This window comes from Symphalangus syndactylus, chromosome 16, assembly GCF_028878055.3.
Source record: "Symphalangus syndactylus isolate Jambi chromosome 16, NHGRI_mSymSyn1-v2.1_pri, whole genome shotgun sequence".
Classification (NCBI taxonomy): domain Eukaryota; kingdom Metazoa; phylum Chordata; class Mammalia; order Primates; family Hylobatidae; genus Symphalangus; species Symphalangus syndactylus.
In genome coordinates this window covers 97,659,263-97,680,559 of record NC_072438.2, presented here as the reverse complement: position 1 = coordinate 97,680,559, position 21,297 = coordinate 97,659,263, and the positions used below count along the sequence as shown (strand labels likewise).

General features: G+C 40.3%; 1 long non-coding RNA gene across 1 annotated transcript; it reads left to right on the top strand.

Annotated features, from left to right (window-relative positions):
• The first annotated feature begins 8,705 nt into the window (after positions 1–8,705).
• Positions 8,706–18,736, top strand: LOC129464387 (uncharacterized). The gene is made up of 3 exons (XR_008651575.1): positions 8,706–8,796; positions 17,057–17,172; positions 18,394–18,736. It is a non-coding gene; the product is annotated as an uncharacterized lncRNA (long non-coding RNA).
• The last annotated feature ends 2,561 nt before the right edge of the window (positions 18,737–21,297 follow it).

Below are 21,297 nucleotides of genomic sequence, written 5' to 3'. Positions count from 1 at the left end.
GATGGGTTACCAGAGGCTTTGAAAGGTAGTGAAGAGAAGGTAGAAAGGGGTTAGTTAAAGTGTATGAGGATACAGTTAGATATTAAAAGTAAGACTTAGTGTTCAACAGCACAATAGGATGGCTATGGTTGAAAATAATTTATTGTATATATCAAAATGACTAAAGGAGAAGATGTGGAATGTTTCCAACATAAAGATGTGATAAATGTCCGAGGTCATGAATATCTCAATTACCCTGATTTGATGATTACACATTGTCTTCTTGTATCAAAATATTACATGTACCCCATAAATCTCTACAATTATTATGTACCCGTAAACAATAAAACTAAATGAATAAAAATAAAAGTTTCTGGAAAGAAAAAAAGACACAACAGTTTGATGGAAGGGCTCACTCTGGCTAAATTGGGGAATCATTGGTGTCAACCAAAAATGATAAATGTAATTGATTGTACCATGTCAAACTAATAAAATATGTTACTTTATTACATATGGAGTGGCAAAAACAAATAAATTCACTGTCCATCACTGCAGGTGACTATGACATCAACTCCATAATGTGAGGAATATATTTTAAATGGAAGGGGTTAATTCCTTCCTCAAAAAACTTAGATGGAAGTATAGATAACCCCCATTTACGAGTTAAGGTATTCTTACACCATAACGTCAATTTATAAATATAGAAGCAATAATAGAATTAAAAATGTTTGCAATCCCCCAGTAAAATTCTTTATGCAGGCAGTATCACCAGTGGATGCTAAATCCATCAGATGAAAGTTTGTTGCCACTGTAACCAAGTGATTAAATTTAGCATCATAATGACAGGGCCATATGACATGAGGTCCTACTGACACACTGAAATCTCACATGTGTAATATCACACAGGAAGTGCTCTTGCTAAAATGACCATGAACGTAGACCTAACCTTGAGTTCAAAGAAAATATAAGAGCTACAGAAACAAGTTAGATTGCATGAGAAAATAATTTGACACATCCAGAATGTTGGCACTAAAAAGTAATCATAAGCCTTGATCTCTTAAAAAAGTTTATTATCATTAAGAAAAATTAAGAATTTGAAAAGGAAGGGCTATTCTGTATTTAAGATAACAAAAAAAAGTCACAGCAATGCAATGCAAAGACATGAAGTTGATAAAATCAGTTCTACAAATCATTTGGAAAAAATAGAAAACTGAGCAAATGTTGTGGGTTAAAGTAATATTAAAGAATTGTTCATTTTTTCTAGTGTGATAATAGAATGTTGGATCTATGTGGGTATGTGAGGTTTAACAAGACATTTACCCATCTCTCTATATATATTTCTCTACCATCTGCCCACAGACATAAACAGATAGATAAAGAGATAAAAAATTTTCAAAAAGGTAAATATAAAAAAATAGACAAAATGCTAACTTCGTAATTGAGGTAATTGTATTATTCTTTTGCCTTTTCTGTAGTTTTGAAATTTTTATAATAAAAGTAAAAGTTACAGATTAAACTATTTTTATTTCAGAATTGAATTTTAGGTTTAAAGATAATTTTAAAAGATTGGGCACTATCTAAATCTTTTTTTTGAACTTTAAGATTATTCAAATATGAAATATAATTATATTAAAAGTCATCATTTGCATTTCCCAAGTTAAAATAACAGAAACCATAATTTTTAATGATGTGGTTACATTACAAAATTATTTCATATGCCAATTAATACATTTCTGTAAATAACATGAAGCCATTTTAGAATTCAATAATAGAATAATTCTCACTGCATTAAACTCTCTAGAAAAGGATAGGTCCACCATCCTCCAACACTTGTCCTTCCTATCTTTGGGTTTGGGGCCCTCTTCGGCTCAGCTATTGGTTCACTTAAGTAAATTTTCTCCCTTTGTTCAACCCATACACAATTCCTTCTAAAGAGGTTAGCTCCAAGTGTTTATTAAAATACATTGGATTTCTGGAATAAAAATACCTCTGTGTGTATGTGCATGTATGTGTGTGTGTGTATGTGTGCGTGTGTGTAATACTTCTGACATTTGAATGAATTCATTTTCAAACTCATGGCAACGAATGACACCGGAAGCTGGCAAGTCAGCCTACCCACAGTACAGAGGCCCCTGTTTCTGTTTTCCCTTTCCTTGGGGTCTCTAGTTATGGTCATGTAGTCGGAAACATTTACATTTTGTAGGTGAAGGCAGCTGAGATTCAGTGGAATAATGGAAGTGACATTAATAACATTAAATGTCATAACTCTTGACAACCTGATGCAAATGAGCCTCTTACGAAGCAAGCAAGGAAAAAAAATTCCTGAATATATCTTTCCTTTAAAGTGCATTCAGTATTCAAAAAATCTTCAACCAAGATGGAAGCCAGGAATCCAATTTTGGTGACCTCAGCTACATTCCTCCAGGCACAAATTAGTCATCTTTTTTCGCTGTAATCATCTCAGTGTATGAGAGATAGAGCAGTTGTGATATTTAGAGCTATGCAAATGTTTCTTTTATTTATGTCTTTCCCTTTAGATTTTGCTCCCACTTTTCCTTAATCTTTTATTTTTTCTTCAATGCTAATGTGATTGACAGGCAGAGGGGACAGGCTAAACACTGCCAGGCCTCTACCCTCTTTTCTTTTTCCTCTGAAATATAACAAAGGTGCTTTCAGACCTAAGCGAAGCAAGTCCTAGCATTCCTTCCCTGTTGTCACAACAGATTTAGCAGACCCTTCTGATGTGGTTTCCAGCCTTCTCATCTCCCTTGCCTTGTCAGGGGGTTGCCATCATTTAGAAAGGTACACAGTATTTTGAAAGGATTAGAGGATAAAACACAACTCAATCCTTCATAAAAGAGAGGCAGAGAGGGAGGGAGGGAGAGAAACGTCAGATGTTATGGAGCAATTGGACAGGAGTGACGCATACAAAGAAAACCAGCAAATTCATAGAACTGTTTCTGTGAAGCACAAGTAGGCAAGGGCAGCATGTGAATATTTACTGCCACAGAGGAGTTTTCAAAGGGAAAGACCTGTAAGTGAGTTATGACAACGTTTAGAGGAGATGAAATAAAGCAGGATTAGGAAATCAGTGGACACTTGCATTGTGCCCGTCGTGCTTTTTCCTTAACACAGGAGGAAAATAAGTGAAATCCATAATTTTCACCATCGTTGCAATGAAAGAAAGTAAAAGTCAAAGAGTCCCTGTGAAAGCAAAGCTGAATGAGCTCAGGCATGAGCCATGCACGGACAGAACTGCACTCCCCGATAGACGTCACAGGTAACAGGGGGATCCGTGCAGCTCCGCTCCTTTATTTTAGAGGTGAGGAATCTGAAGCCCTGAGAGGTTTGGTGACTTGCCTGTGGTCACACAGCTATTACTGTAGAATACCAAATGTAGATTAGGCCTGCATGCCACTGCCTCTAGGTCACGTGCCTCCTTTTCTGAATGTCTCTGCTGCTGGAGATTCTGGGCCCTTCAGAAAAGAGCAAGCCCTCTGTCTTGCTCACTCTCTTTTTCTCGCTTTCATTCTTGCCTTCACTGTAACACTATTAAAAAGGAATGCTTTCTTTTTTTTCAGAATAATAATATATAAAGTAAGCCATGCATAAAATTTCTACAAGTAGTACGATACAAAACATGCATAAACACATACACAGATTTTGTAAGCAGTGAGTCACTGGGACCGTACACAATTTTTTTCTCTCCAAGCAGTGTTTACTTGGTTAAGACTATTTGCATTTTTAGCATTTACTAAAGGGTCAGGAAGAAAAGACAAAAAGAGAAAATCCAAAATTAAGTTTGAGGAAATATTAACAGCAAAGGAGTTATTATAGGTGCTAATAAGGGTTGTGTTTACTCCAAACCAAATGAAAGCCAACATGGGTCAAGTTACTTAAGGAATCCAAAGAATTTCAAATTGATCTAAACTAATGCATTTAGCATGAAAACCACATTGGCCAAGGTTCTAGCACATTTTTGGATTAATAGAAATTCTATTCAATTTGCCTATTTTAGACATATAAGCTAGATGTGTGCATATCTTATTTTAGTGCAGATGCCACATGAGAAGAGAGAGGCCAGGGCAAAATGAGATTACTGCAGTTGACAAAGCTACTTCTAGGTGCTGGTTTGGAGTTGGTGATGTCAGTATAATCCCATGTTTAGGTTCACACACACACACACAAACACACACACACACAAACACACACACAGATGCAGAAACAATTACAGATGTGTGTATATCTGGGGTAGCATGCACCAAGATGCATAGATGCACTAATGTCCCAGTAGTAATAAACACACCCAGCACCCAGATCTTGTTTTCTAAGTACCATTCTCCAATAAAAGAAATCAAGATACTTTGAAAAAAAATGCTAATTCAAGAGCAGAGTCGAGAGAAACACAAAATGAGCTTGCAGTAAGTAAGTGCTCAAAAAAAAAAAAAAAAAAAAAAGGGTGATTCAGACTTTAGGCTCAGGGAAATCTAATACGTTTTCCACAGGCCAAATTAGAAGAGGCAAAATAAACAGGGATCATATCGTGTAATGACAGCAAGAATAAATTAAATACCCAGAAGTCTCTACTGACATGTATAAATGAGTAAAATTATAAATAAATGGAGAAAAAGAGAGAAATACATCTTACAGAAAAATTCCTGTCAATAAATATAGAAGAAATGAAGAAACTAAAAATGCACCAGGGAGTAATTGCTGCAGAGAACATTCGCTGATGAAATCAGTGGAAGAATTTTAAGGAGGAAAGGATATTTGCATGTGCTTAGATGATCTCTTCCAATATACTTGTTAATCAAAGCGGTGGTTTTGGCACATGTCCGCAAATTCTTTGATACATTTTCTACGTTGTGGAGCATAATTCCTCTTCCCTGAGTGGGAACTAAACTAAGTAACTGGCTTCTAACGCATGAAGTCAGGGAAGTGATAAACGGTAACTTGTCAGCTTGTATTTTAGATATTCTGTTTAAATTCCCTCTATGCAAGATTCTTTTTCTCTAACGACATTTAAAATTCTCCTATATTTTACTTTGCCAATTTGAAAGTGAGCCATTTATCTCTTAATTCTCTTATCATTCCTTCATGTTTTCACCACACACTCCTCAATAATTTATTAAGAACTTCATACGCATGTTGCAAAGACAACGATTATAACATGCTATCTGATCAGTCTGGGGTACACAAGGGTGAATGAGGAAGAAACGCTAAAAACACATCCTCACTGCAGTGCAATTAGGGATCTAGAGAGGCAAGAACAGAAGATGTCCAAGCAAAGGGGAGAAAATGTCTTATTCTGTTTGGAGAAAAGTGAATAAAAGTTTCCAACCAAAGAGACATAGAAATACAATGGTCGTAAGAGATAAAAGTAAATATTCAAAACAGTTCAGAGGGGAGGGAGAATTGTATATGTGAAAACAACTAAGAACTTTTAGTAGATTATTGTCAGAACCCATGAACACTTTTTTTTTAATTTGGGGGAAAAGGGATTCTGAGGGGAGTAGAGTAACTAGGAAGAGATGAGAATGAATTGTGAGGGAGGTGGAGGGAAGAGTGGGATAGAAGGCTGTTTCTAGCCATGAGAGGCACCAGGCTGTTTTTAAGTGGTGTCGCACCTTGGACTATATTCAGATAAGGAGTAAGATCTTGAGATTGTGTTTTGTAATGATTCATCTGACAAAAAGACCTGAAGCATGGATGAAAAGGGTTACCTAGAGGAGCAGCAGCCAGTTGGAAGTCCATTGCAGTATCTAGGATAGATATGATAAGAGGAATAGGGACGAAGAGAAGAATATTTTGGGAGAAATCTAACTGATTAAAAATGATCAACAGTTATTTACCAATTGACAGTAAAGGCAAAGGGAGAAATAAGATGCTAGATATATTTTCAGATTTCTCCCTTGGTAGTGTGATTAGAATTTTACTACCATTGTTAGTGTTACTAATAACAGTAGCAGTAAAATCTAATAGTACTCCTAGAACTACTAGTACTACTTATACAACTACTGCTGCTGCTGTCACTATTATTACTAGGGTTACCACCACCACTACTACCACCACCACCACTCCCACCACCATGAAGACTACCACCACCACCACCACTACCACCACCACCAGCAGCACATCTAGCACCAGCAAAGTGCTTCCATCCAGGTGGGTGGAGTCTACTTCCTGGTCGTGCATCCCATGCAGCTGCACGGGGCCCCATACTCAGAAGTTTCCCGCACTTGGTTTAATGCTCCGTTGTCCCTATCTTAAAATTCTTCTTTTTTTTTTTCTAACAAATAGCCACAGTTTGTTCAACTTTTTCTTGTGAGAACTGGAGTGACAACTTCCAAGTTCTTCACATGTCAGAGCAAAAATCAAGGGAGACACTTTCATTTAGACCATGTTGACCTTGAATGCCCTGTGGGGTGTCTGGAATACATTTGAAAACGCCCACCTCATTCAGGAAAGAGCTATCTCATCGAGCTGTGCCAGGCACCATCATACAAGGGATTGTCTTTTTGATTAGTGCTTAGGGATGACCAAATTTGTGCCCAGTTCTTCAACCCCAGACAGGAGGTCCTGAAGACACTGGTATGAGGTGCTCAGGAGAAGGACCTATGCCTGGGGTTGAGAGGAATTGCATCGCATCCGGAGGGTAAGAGAACTGTTAGAAAAGAAGGGAAAGATAAGTGTTAAAGCTGTGGAAAGGTTCAGTGAATGGGCTCAGAAAACCGTTCTTTGATTTTGAACAAACCTTTTAAAGTCAAGATAATGGTTTTGTTTTGTTTTTTCTTTTCTTTTTTTTACCAAAATACCCAATATGATAAATATATTTATTTTGACAAGTGTTAGGACAATAGCAACAACAAATTCTCTCAAGTTATAGCAAAGTAGTGTTTAAGCCTAATTCAACATGGTGAAAATTCATTTTAGAATGCAAATCTGACAAGGCAGCGCAGCACACTGGAGGAGTGACCTGTCATGGAAAATGGTAGCCTCCTCTGCTGCAGGTATTTCAGGAGTATTTCTAAACACAATGGCACAACACACTGCACAGGCATAATGAAAATGGTAGGAAGTGTGTGACGTACACAGAAATAGCTTCACTTCCAATAAGAAGATGCATTGATGCATTTTCAGAGAAGATGCTCAAGCACAAAACTGAATGAAATATGAGAAATAAATGATAATTTTTCCTGAAAGTCTGAGTTCAAAAAAACCTAACTCCCTCTTTCTTCACTGATATACACAGGAGCCTGTATGGTCATGAGTGCTATTTTCTTAACTTTTCCCTGAGTTTTCTCCATTTTAAGAAAAATCTAAAGGAGGAAAAAGGACCTGTGGTTTGATGAACCACCGCACTTTGGGGTCCTGCGAATGCTCTTTACGCTTATGGGGTCTTCCTGGGTTTTGGTTTTAAAAGTCAAGCTATTTAAATCATGAAACTGGAGGTAACTGCACGAAGAAGCTGCTTAGGTGCCTGTCGAACAAGGAAGCCCTCTGAATACCTTTGAAAACTCTGAGATGTTGGAGTGTCTGTCATCACACTGAGGCTCAATGTGGACTCAGGAGTCCCTTTGCTTGAAAATAAATTTAGTGACAGTTCTATCAGTTATGAAATTATTAAATTCTTGAATAGAGCACATGGCACACATGTCGGAAAGTACTGATGTGTGTAAATCTCTATCTTATTACATTCTTTTTGTACTTTTAAACATGCATGCCCAGTGCCACATACAACAGTATGTTAGATTTATACATCCTTCAACTAATGAAATGAGCCAGAACATTTACTTAAACCTAGACACGACTGTTGCAAGTTTACTGCCAAATCATAGTTTATATTTTTCTATTGGGTTTAAATAATTCAAACATGACCTCTTTGTGCTGGGACAAATGAGTACCATGTGTGATCGTGCAATGGAATCTGTGAGTCAGTGTGAAATTATTTCATGTTTTCTGCTTATTCCCATAATATTAATTCACAGTTCCAATGAGACAGGTTGGGGCCACCACAATTCCTGTAACACTGCTTCAAAAGATGAGAAATTGTAAATCTTTTACGGATCCTGTTACCTCAAAAGAGGCTGAAATGTTACTAAGAATTTTCAGTAGTTTCCCCACGAACCCCCAAAACAAGTCTGTCTGTTGTCACAGGAAATAGTGGCTCATTCATAAAAAGTTCATTCAGAGGCACTCAGTTTGTCTGACCTACAGGGCAGAGTTCAAACTTTTGTCAATTGATTGAAGGGACATCTTCTATGTACTCACGCAGCACTTAGGGAATGTATTTTCCATCAGACACCTAAACAGGGAAAATTTTCTTCTTCCCTACAGAGCGCCTTTTCCAAATGATGCAGAGAGGGCTAAATAATTCAATTTCAAACAAAATGGGATTGCCACAAATTTGTAACTCAAAATTTGAGAAAGTAGATTTATCTGCCTATCATGGTCCAGATTAATTTTTTCTAAAATAAATTCTAAAATACATCAGATTTAAAATAAAACAGATTTAAGTTATGTTCTATTTTCCCTTTTCCTGGAGCAGAGGACACTAACTTAATGTGGCTCCAAGTAAATTACGTGATTACCTCTTCAAGCCACTGGAACAAGGCTGAGCGAGTGCATCACAGAATCACAGAACATCACATCGGAGGGAGCAAAGTGTTACCTAAGCAACTGGGTTTTACAAGATGGAGGATTTAGTGCCAACATAGCTAGCCCGGGGACATGGCGAGAGAGTTATTAAAATCAGTTCAGGGGTTCGCAGGAGGATTCTGAAGAGGGCACATTGTCCAAAAGGAGAGCTGAAGGCAGGTGGGTTTACGTTGTGCCTCGTGGCAGCAATTACTGAATGGCAGCCTAGAGCGAGCCAGGGGCGTCCACACGCCACCGCCACTCACTTCCTGAAACAAGTTGTAATGCCTGTTTATCATAGACCTTAATTCCCTAATGTCGGGAACAAAGGCGAGCATCAAAATCTAGCAAATTTTTTTGACACTAGGAAGTGAAGCAAAGGACTAACCTCTCCTCAATCCCATCTTTGTTAAAACAAACTCTCATTTTAGCAGCTTATTCCAGATGTCAGTCAAGCCCTAAACATTAGCACCAAATAGTGCCCGTGACTAAAGCCACAAAAGAAACAGAGTAGAACATAAAAAGAGAAGTGATTCCAGGTGACTTTCCCATGAGAATAGAAACCGTGCTGCTGTGGAGTCAGATGCAGTGGGCACATTTGGGGAAGTAGAATCAGCTTGCGTTGTCTGTTGATTGGTGTTGTGCTGTTTTGTTTGTTTGTTGCTTTTGATTAGTAGACACTTTGGTAGCAGCATGTGTATGTCAGTGAATGCTGGGGTCTTCCCTACCAGCTGATAGTTCCCTATTGAACAGAGCATGCAGGATCAGCTTTGTTTTTTTTATTATTATTATTATTTTCACAAGTCAAACCACAACTGCGCTTTGCTTAGTATCATCTTTTCCATACTTGGAAAATTTACATCTAGCACGATTCTTTTTAAAATATCCAACATGTCCTTGTACTGGTTACTGTGGTAGGGGATGGGGAGACACGGAGTAAACCTCATTGTAAGTTCAGTTTAGATGCTTTCCATCCCTCACTGTCTATGGTCTGGGTTTTAAACAACACTGGTTTAAGCTGTTTATCCTTGGCAAGCAGAGGAAAGCATGGTAGAATGACCTAGAAATAGGTCACTTGCACTATTACTGAAACTAGCATCAAGGTAGGCACAATTTTAGAACCAATAGCCTCGACAGTTTCCCTTCGGTGCGTGACTCTACTAGTAGGAAGCATACGGGAGGGAGTTCTCAGGAAAAAGGCTACCTGGGTTTGGTTTCATATTCCAAGAAAGTACATTTGGAGGTCACAACAAATGCTAGTGTCTGAGTGGATCACTTAGCTTTGACCATCAAAGACTAAAGCCAAATAAAGACTTTCAAACAGCTTTACAAACATAATAGTAATACAGTTCTCAGAAAGCTGAACTCATTTGGTTTCTGTGGTCTCAAAACCACAAACGCCTATAAAAATGTTTCTATTTCTTACTAGTTCTCCACAACTAGCATAATTCTGTCTTCATATTAACTCATCTTCTCCCAAGAATGGCCATACCTTATGCCCTGTCACTCAGTGATCTTCCTGAATTCCTCTGTTCATTCTAAATAGAATGAACCATGCTATCACAGAAACCTAATCATGCAGGGATTGGATTATTTATTCTACATGCTACCTAATAAGTTGCATTTAATACAGAAAGCATGGAGTAGGTGGTTTGTTGGAGTCCACAGCATGAAACATTACACCAAAGGTTTCACAGGATGCTGTCCCAACACCTTTATCTCCAACCTCAGGGATCCACACACCATAGCTGAAGGATCAGTGCTTACCATGTAGAGACTGGGGCTTATGGGGCTCTGAAGAAGCCTAGACAAGGGCCCTTCGTTAGAAACACTTTCCTGGCTAAGGTGTTAACGTCTGTCACTAGTTAACCCCGTTATCTAGAGCTGTGAATATTCAAACATGCTAAAGGATGTGCTTGGGCCCTAGTTCTGTTTAGCAGAGAATAATACAGTAGGGCATGAGAGGAACAAAGTGGTTCAGCTCTCTCTCTCCCTACATATATATAACTATATATATATAACCATATATATATATAACTACATATATATAACCATATATATATATAAAACTACATATATATAACCATATATATATAACTATATATAACCATATATATATAACTATATATAACCATATATATAACTATATATAACTATATATATATAACTATATATAACCATATATATAACTATATATAACCATATATATAACTGTATATAACCATATATATAACTATAACCATATATATAACTATATATAACCATATATATAACTGTATATATATAACCATATATATATAACTGTATATATATAACCATATATATAACTGTATATATATAACCATATATATATAACTGTATATATAACCATATATATAACTATATATATAACCATATATATATAACTGTATATATAACCATATATATATAACTGTATATATATAACCATATATATATAACTGTATATATAACCATATATATAACTGTATATATATAACCATATATATAACTGTATATATATAACCATATATATAACTGTATATATATAACCATATATATAACTGTATATATATAACCATATATATAACTGTATATATATAACCATATATATAACTGTATATATATAACCATATATATAACTGTATATATATAACCATATATATAACTGTATATATATAACCATATATATATAACTGTATATATATAACCATATATATATAACTGTATATATATAACCATATATATAACTGTATATATATAACCATATATATAACTGTATATATAACCATATATATAAAACTGTATATATAACCATATATATAAAACTGTATATATAACCATATATATAACTGTATATATAACTATATATATAACCATATATATATAACTATATATAACCATATATATAACTATATATATAACCATATAACTATATATATAACCATATATATATAGTTATATTATGTCAATAAAGAATAAGTCCACAAGTACAGTCATTTTGTGACTCTTCTCCAACATTTGCTCTACAGAGTGAGGCAGGAGTGTTTACAAAGTAGTACAAAGTACATTTGGAAACTGACTCTGCTACCTGGGCAGTGCAGACACCAGCACCTGACCCTCTGCTCTGTGGGAGGGGAGGGCAGCCCAGGCCACCAAGCAATCACATATGACAGTGGAGGGAGCCTACGTGCAACTCTCCTCTCTATCAACCTCCCTGGACGCTGTGTTTATTCTCATCCCTATAAGAAGCAATGCCTTGCCACGGGAAGTTGTGTGGAGTGATCATCTCAGACCCTTCTAGAAGGAGGGGGACATTGCTTTATCTCTAACCAAGCTTTAAGACCACAGGTCTGACTGGTAGGAAAGAGTTCTGCGCATTTCGTATTCCTGTTGGCCAATGGCCATTTCCAGCCAGGAGAGGGAGACCAGAGCCTGTGTGGACTTTAAGGAGCCACAGCAATTTGAAGAGGGCATTTGTGCTACCACAGGATCTGACGCCTCCTCCAATCCACCCACTCCTTTAAATCATGTCACGATGGCGCCGCCCTCTCCCTAAAATGATCCCGCTTTTTTAAGGCCCCGAAGGAAGGTGACTCTTGGCCCCACTCCCCCATGTCTATCAACTTGGCCTTGTTACCATCCTCTTTCCACCTGAGCATTTCAGGCAGTTTATGAAACTAGTAAATAAACAATAAATGTGTCCCTGAAACACCGATTAATGATTAAAAAAAGAAAAAAATCATGATTCCTGAGAGGAGCGTCGACCACTTTGCAACCCCAGGCCTGCTCTTTGGAGAGAAGCGCGTGACTGAGATCGCTTTTGCTCCAGATCTGCAGTTGCATCACCACCAAGTTTGGCCGATCTCTGAGCTCGCTGGAGTTGTGGAGTCAGGCTCTGGGCTTCTGCACTCAAGGAGGGACAAAGTCCCTGACCCACTGGAGGTGGTGGAGGGGAAGAGTCACTGACAGGCTAGACATCTGAGGGCTCAGCAAGGAGGAAAATCAGCATAGGAAGTAAAAGAAATACCCCAATCTCTCTAAGTAACAATCTAACGGGGGTTTAAGACTGACTTGGTTGACAAACTCAGGAGAAGGCGTGAACAAAGAAAGACACGACAGAATCACTTCCTTGCTTCCCATGACACATTTGTTTGAAGGGAAGGAACTGAAATTAAAGAGAGATGGCCAGTTAAGGGGAACAACTGGGTTCTGCAGGGTGGAAAGTGTTCTCCCCCTGCAACGTAAGAGGAACCTCAGGATTAAATCAGGGGAACACTCAAAGTCTCATCATTTGAGTGGAGTGTCCTGAATGGGGGCATGTATCCATCCTGAACACGGTGCCCTGCTACCCTCATGGAACACGGGTGGGCAGTGGGCAGTGAGCACAGCAGGTGCCCAACTTAGGTTGGGCCCCCTGGAAAATGCAGGCACACGCACAGCAACACTCTTGCACACGCACACACACGTGGACAGGCACACGCACAGCGACACTCTTGCACACGCACACACACGTGGACAGGCACACGCACAGCGACACTCTTGCACGCGCACGCACACGTGGACAGGCACACGCACAGCGACACTCTTGCACACGCACGCACACGTGGACAGGCACACGCACAGCGACACTCTTGCACACGCACACACACGTGGACAGGCACACGCACAGCGACACTCTTGCACACGCACACACACGTGGACAGGCACACGCACAGTGACACTCTTGCACGCGGACGCACATGTGGACAGGCACACGCACAGCAACACTCTTGCACATGCACACACACGTGGACAGGCACATGTTTGCAGCACAGGGCTCACTCTCAAGTCCACGCCCACACGCACAGAGGCAGCTTCGTGAACTCTGAGGGACACAGGTCCAGTGCCCTGACCTCTGTGAGCTCCTCAGTTCTCATCCTGCCTCTGTCTGCTAAACAAAGGTTACAAAAGGGCTCTGAACACTGAGGTGTGCCCGAGGCCATTTGTCATGGGAGGCTGAGTGGCTGTCAATTAACTGACTGCTTTAATTGTGGAGCATCTTTATGGAACCCGTCTCCCCGCACTGCTCTTCAGATGCCAAACAGAGAAGAACACACACGTGAGCAACCTGCAAACTCCAGATCACGGTCATGTGCTGTCCTAATCTATCCCCCATTCTCCTACAGGGCCCTAATTTGACCTTCAGTGAATAAAAATCAAAGTTGAATCAAGTTCAACAACAGGAAACCTGCTGGTGATTAAAAAGTGATCACTGTTTCTGGTGACCGGAGGTGTCATAAGGACAGTCTTTAAGGAGGAACTTGCAGCTCCTGCCCTTTGAGCGGCTCTGCATTCATAAATCATCACACCTTCCCAAGCTGACACAACTTCTCACTTCCCATTAATTCCAAAACTACTTTCTGGTTTGGTAGTTAGCTTTCAAACTGTCAAGATAGAATGTAATTGAAAGTGAATTTGATTAAAGGAAAAACAGCTCTGCACACCGACGATTGGGGTCTGATTTGTTCCAGGGATGAGAGGAGTGTAGCCGTGTCAAAACACAGAGGAGCTTCTCCTGCACTCAACAGGCCGAGCCCAGATGGAACATCAGTCAACTGAGGCATGAGAAGGTCTCCAATGTGAGATGGGTTCTCCTGCGGTTGAAGGGCCAGCAGCAAACGAACAACAGTGACCACTGCAGATGGCTTCCTTGTCTCCCAGCCTCCACAGAAAGCAGGTCCCAGGACAGCTTCAGTTTTCCATGAGGAAACTGAGGCACCAAGAGTAAGCAACTCGCCATCACTAACCCTGCTAGTAACTGGTACATGCAGTATAAGAACCCAGGACTGAGGCCATCAAGCACATCTTCACTCGCCTTAGAACCAGAGTAACATGGCACTGAAAAAAAAAAAGGAATGCACAAGACTTCTTGACGTAAATTTTCTGCAGCAGGTGGAAACAATTTATCCTAGAACCAGAGACTAAAATAATCAGGAACATTAGAGATTGTCTAACTCAAAGTCCATTATATAAACATGGGATAGGGCAAAGAGGTGCTGGGTTTCTCATCCAGATTCACAGGAGAGTGCCATGTGCACCGTGGGTCTGAGGACTCTCAGTCTGAGTGTCCACATCCAATAGGGCTCATTTCAAAGATCCCAGGGCCAGCTCCCATAGTTTTCAAACAGTGTGCTGACTCCATACAAACTCCCATCACCCATTCCTTTCTGCTAAGGATTAGAATCATTATTGAGAATTTCAACAACACATGCTCCCAAATGTACTAGATATAAGGAGAGAGTTCGTTAGAATATTCTGTGGATAAAACCGGGGGCACGGGACTCAGCAGCGATGCACATTTGTCACACAGGTGCCCTGACCCAAATTTTCCAGTTAGAAGGCACAGAATATGCGTGTTGACACTTTCTATTAAAATACAAATTTCTACAATGAAATACCTTCCACAAGAAACAGCTTCCAGCAATCTTCCTCCCTATCATCTGTTTGAAAGACATGCTTACGCGTAGAGAAGGGAGTGCATAGTGAACAAGCTCTTTGCTTATTTGTAAATTTTGGAGAGCATAAGCGAAATAGTCACCATTTTAAAAAGAGACTGTACTTTAAATGAGAAAAGGTCTTAATTAGGCCAGAGAAGGACTTTCTAGTTGCTTTTCTCCTCAAGACAAAAACCATTAATTCAAATGTGCTGTGGGAGATTTCAGAATATTGAGCTGGAGCTTTGAAATTGCCATTAGAATGGCCCATGTTTATTCCTGCCATGCACGATTAAAACACAAAGCCAACAACAGCACAAAACACTGAGCTCCTGTGAACACCAAGCAGGAGCTCATGAGATAAAGGGTGATCTCCTCAAGATGAGGACAGACGCTTCTATGAACACGTCAGCGTTACACGTACACTTGCTAGTCTTCATTCAGGGAATATGTTTTGTTTTACTATATTCTAAATACGTATATATTTTCCTGGCTCTGAGCTGCATGGTAGAGAAACACAGGCAAAGAATGATCCCCTTTGCCTTCCTGACCTCAAAGACCAATGGCCATACTGCATTTCCTGATTGGGTCAAGAAACGAATCTCCCATATAAAGGAGCAATTGTCAAATATTTCTTCCCTTTGGTGAACTATTTTAAGGAATATCAAGACATAAATTCATATTTGATACAAATAAACTCTCTAAGTTGTCTTCCTGAAAAACATATGACACCTCTCTTTGTACATATTAAAAACCTTCCTTAATTTTCTAACAATTTACCGTTAGGCACAGTCCATAGTTATAGGTTTATAAGTAGATATAATTTATAAAATCATTATAATATGCCAGGCATAAAGGCCATGCGTTTTTATATTTCTCCTGGCATCCTCGGGAAACATCTGTGAGGTACGTAAATCAAAGAAAATGACCGAGGCAAGTCTCAATCATTTTAGGAGGTTTATTTGCCAAAGTTAAGCTCCCACGGCTGGGAGATGGGTCTATGCCTTTCTCCAAAGATGATTTTGAGAGCTCCAATATTTAAAGGGGAAAGGGCAGATATTGGAGGAAGAGAAAGAAATGTTTAAAATGTGTGGGTAGATAAGAGAAAAACAGTTATACCCTTTTGAGTCTTTGGTCAGCCTTTCACTGAATATACAATTTTCATGTGAGGGAGGGGTAGAGGAATAGTCACATATGTCTTGGTCTGGCCCAGTGAATCTGCATTTTTACATGAGACAAGTAAACAATAGGGCAGAGGAAGCCATCAGACATGCATTTGGCTCAGGTGAGCAGAGGGATGCCTTTGAGTCCCGTCCTTTGCCCTGCACCTGTGAAGAGGATCTATCCATTTACATTGCCTGGAGAAATGTCACAGAATTGTTTTAGGGTAAAGATTTTGGGGCCCACAAGGAATTTCCTGGTGGGCAAGTTGGGAGGGAGATATGTAGCTTTTTAACTTTGTAACTATCTTATTTAGGAACCAAATGGGAGCCAGGTTTGTGTGACCCAGTTTCCAGCTTGACTTTTTCCTTGGGCTTAGTGAGTTTGGGGTCCCGGGATTTATTTTTCTTTCACAAGTGGGTACCACGGGACAACCACAAAATCCTCCCGAGGCTTGGATCAGGTCAGCACCAAGCAGGGTCCTGTGAAGTGTGCAGAGCCTGCTAGCCCTTCGCCTGCATACTGCATCCTGTCAGGAGGGGGACTTGGAGGGTTAAGCCACATGCTCGGATGGGAGCTGAGGAAGGGGCGCAGCTGCAACTGATGCCAAGCTGTTTGCTCCAAGCCTAAGACCCCAAGTATGATGGTGGAAGAACAGTTAGAATCTACCACTGTAAACATCTTACAAAATGTGTACAAGAAAAGGTAGACAAACCAATCCTGAAAATATAAATTTAAAAAGACCTGAAGTAAAAGTTAAGGTGACTAATTCTCAGATACTCCTTCTCTTCTCCAAAACTCTCAAGACTTGGCCACCCTGCTGCTCCATGAGGGCGTTTGCTATCACAACACAAGGATCCTCTCCAAATTCCAGGGTGAAGAAAACATGAATCATGTCTTACATTTCCATTGATGACAGCAGGTGAGTCATATAGTGGGCGTCCAGCCACGTTGCTGTGCAGCTCAGAAGGAGCCTGACACAAGAAGGGGCCGGCCATCTGTGGAGGTGGACGGGGCAGCCAAGTCACACTCCAGAGTGAGGGACAGCGGTTAGGTGCAGTGAGGGCAGCTCAGCTACAGAGCTCCAGAGGGAGAGGAGGCCCCGTTTCAGCATGGAGGTCATGGGGGTTAACTCTACGTGTCAACCTGACTAGGCCACAGTTCCCAGACATTTGGTCAATCATTCTTGTAGATGCTGCTGTGAAGGTATTTTTTAGACGAGATAAATCTTTAACTCGGTAGACTTTCAGGAAAGCAGATGACCCACCTTAATATGGATGGGCCTCGCCCCAGCAGTGGCGGCCTTAATGGAAAGACTGCTTGCCCCAAGAAGAAGAAGGAATTCAGCCACAACTTTTGGACTTTAAACTGAAATTCTTCCATGGGTCTCCAGCCTGTGGGCCTACTTTGCAGCAGAATTTAGTCTTATCAGCCCCACTACAGTGTGAGCCAGTTCTTTAAAATTTCTCTCTGTCTCGTCTTTCTGTCTCTCTCCATATATGTGTGTGCGTGAGGGGAGTGTGTGTGGGTGGGTGTGCATGTATGAACACACACACATACACATATTATGTATACACACATATATATGTGTATATATACATGCACATACACACCCCCCACCCCCACACACACATGCACGCAAACATACACACACACGCACACACACATACATATATGCAGTCATGTGCCACACAGTGATGGTTCAATGAGGGACCGCATATAGGACAGCAGTCCAATAAGATTATAATACCATATTTTTACTATGCCTTTTCTATGTTTAGATACACAAATACTCACCACTGTGTTATAATTGCCTATACTATTCAGTACAGTCATAGCAACACAGGTTTGTAGCCTAGAAGCAATACACCTAGCCTAGGCAGGCAGTGGGCTGTACCATCTGTGTCTGTGTAACTGAGCTGAACACTCCATGATGTTCAGCTAACAACACATTTCTCAGAACACATCCCCATCATTAAGGGACACATGTCTCTCTCGTTCTTTCTCTCACACACACACACACACACACACACACACACACCAGCTGACATAAAATCTCCACCTGGCAGGTGCCCTGGGACCCACGTGTGAGTAGGGAGGTTCCATCCATGACTCTTGAATCTAAAGCCCTTTATCATTCCAGGACAGCATGCAGGGGCTCATTCACTCAAGATAACAGCACCAGACCATCAACCCAGCCACCGTGTGCCAACACGCACATAGACACATGCACACAGACACACCGTTGTCCTGCAGATGAGTGGATCCAAGCTTCTCAGGATGGTGCAGGTCTGCTGACAGGGGAGTTACAGCCCCATCAGGGCTGGGGGCAACAGATGTTAAGCCCCACTGTTTCCTTGGCCCTGTGACGGTGGAGAGGAAGACATGTTCCAAGGCAACTCTCTCAGCTTCAAGCTGAAGGATCCCTTGCACCAGCATTGTGAGTGAAAATATGCACCTATGGGAATTTCAAAGACCGCTAGAGGATGGAGATTTTGTACAGATAGGGTGAGCTGGGCTGTGCTGAGTTTAGAGTCTTGCCATTTATGGGACTGTATGGGCACTCACCAGCCAGTCATTCTGAGATACTCCAATGAAAATCCCATCCACTGGGCTCTTGTCTGGGCCTTTGTTCACCTGCATGCCGACCTCTGTCTCCACATTGGAGGGGGCCTCTCTCTCCCTGACACTGGCAGACCCCACCCTGTTAGCCTTTCTTGTGTTTCCCTCTTGGGGAAGACAAATGATAAAAACAGGCACAGGAACGTGGAAAGAGCAGACTGGCTAGTCTTCTGGCCTCCATCTTTCTGCCATGCTGGATGCTTCCTGCCTTCAAACATCAGACTCCATGTTCTTCAGCTTTTGGACTTTTGGACCTACACCAGTGATTTGCCTGGGGCTCTTGGGCCTTTGGCCACAGACTGAAGGCTGCACCGTTGGCTTCCCTACATTTGAGGTTTTGGGACTAAGACTGGCTTCCTTGCTCCTCAACTTGGAGATGGCCTCTTGTGGGACTTCACCTTGTGATCATGTGATTCACTACTCCTTAATAAACTCCTATATATCCTCTTAGTTCTGTCCCTCTAGGTAACCCTGACTAATACAATTACCAACAACAAGTATTTCTTGCCTTTTACAAAGACATGACCAACCTTCAGGTTTCCAGCCATTTTCTCTACAGGGTTTTTCAATCACTTCTTCAATCACCTTAAGAGGCCTTTTTAGATATGTTTTCTTGATGGCCTCAACCCATATAAATTTGAGAACATAGACCAACTGTATGTTTGTTTATGAATTGGAAATATATCTGTGTTTTATGCAAAAAAATTAGTTCTTTCTTTTAATCTCCCCATCACCCCCAAAACAGTTTTTGTCCCCCCTGGGTTCTGATGTGTTTCCTGTTGAGGATATATGCTCTATGGCTCTTCACGGGTGGCTGAGAGCTCCAGGAGGAAATCACGCTATGGACATAACTGGGGCGCTGGATGTTTATTCTTTCTCTCCAGTGAGCCCCAGTATGCCTTAATGATGCTTTTAGTTGCCTCTGGTCCAGAGATTTACTAATGCACTGGTGTTCCCACCCCAGCTGCAATCCACACAGCGGAAAGAGCAGAAGTTACCCAGAGAAAATGCCGTGTCCCCCTGCTGTGCTGCAAATCTTTCTTGTCTTTTTGTTTCCTTTCTCCAAATACTTGCTACTGCACCTCTTCCCCAGAATTAACACCTTCAGCTGTGTTCTGAATCTCACGTCCTTTCATCACCTCCAAGATTTCATACTTGCAGTTAATAACTTTCCCTTCAGTGTCTTCATTCTATATTTTTACACATGAAAAATTACATGCAAAAATAATTGGAACAAGTGTGCCATATGTTACTAGATCCTGGGATACCCAACTTTTGAATACGAGTTTGTCTTATCTTCAGCTTTCACCATGCCTGCACCATACATTTTTCCATACCCAAAAGGTGAGTATTTTCTAAACCTGTCTTGCTCTCTATCAAAATCTTAATTTCTCTGTTATCCCAGAAAGCTCTCCAAGACCACTCCTGACCTGTTCAACTCCTCCTTGGTTTTTTGAGACTAAATCTATTAGGTCAGTGTAAATTAAAAGGAATGGCAAAAACTGCAATTACTTTTGCACCAACCTAATGGGCTTGTAAGAAGTCTTCCCTCAACCTCACCAATTTCCATTTCTCAATTTTGTCCTCAATATTTACTCCTAAGTCTGAGCCCTAGAGCCCTAAGTAGAGGGTCCTATCATCAGAACACTTGTACTGTCTTACCAATGTAACGTCACTTGACTGTGATCCTGAATACAGCTTTGGGGGCAGGAATTATGATATTCATTTCAGAGTTTCCAGTGCCTACACCAGACCCAAGAAGAATATGTTTTCACAAGTCTATTGAATGGTAGAACAAATGACTGATTGATGAAAACACAAATTACTTGATGGAAGAAAAGAGATAAGAATTTTAAAATATAACCAGCTCATGCAACAGCTTGACTAAATAACTGTAAAATATTAACCATTCAGAATAAATTACATACTTTCAAAGATAAACTAGAAGCTTCCACTGCCAGACGTGCCACTTAAGCCTCTAGGATGCATTTATCCATTTTATAGAAGCATCTACACTACACATCTCCTCAGTACAGAGACCACAGTGCTTGATGATGTGCCCACAAACTCAAAAAGTGGCCTTCAGAAGCGTTTAAACAAATGCCTCTTGATGTTAAAAGTTTGTTCTCCAAATAAAATAGAGACAAACAGCAGCACCAAGAATTCCAGGGCAGTTTATTTGACAGAAATGTTGCTTCTGAGTACAACTGATATGATAAAACTAACAAGGAAGATAGCAATTTTATCAGGCTTTTACTCAATATTGCTACTTTCCTGTGACTTTGTACTAGCAGCCTGTCATCAGTTTACATAATTAAGAACGGGAAAGGATTTTGGGGCTCAGTGACACCTGCTAAAGAATAATCCACCCTTGAACAAAATATTTGGCAAACATTTTATTGTTAAGTTCAAGCAAAAACATTCT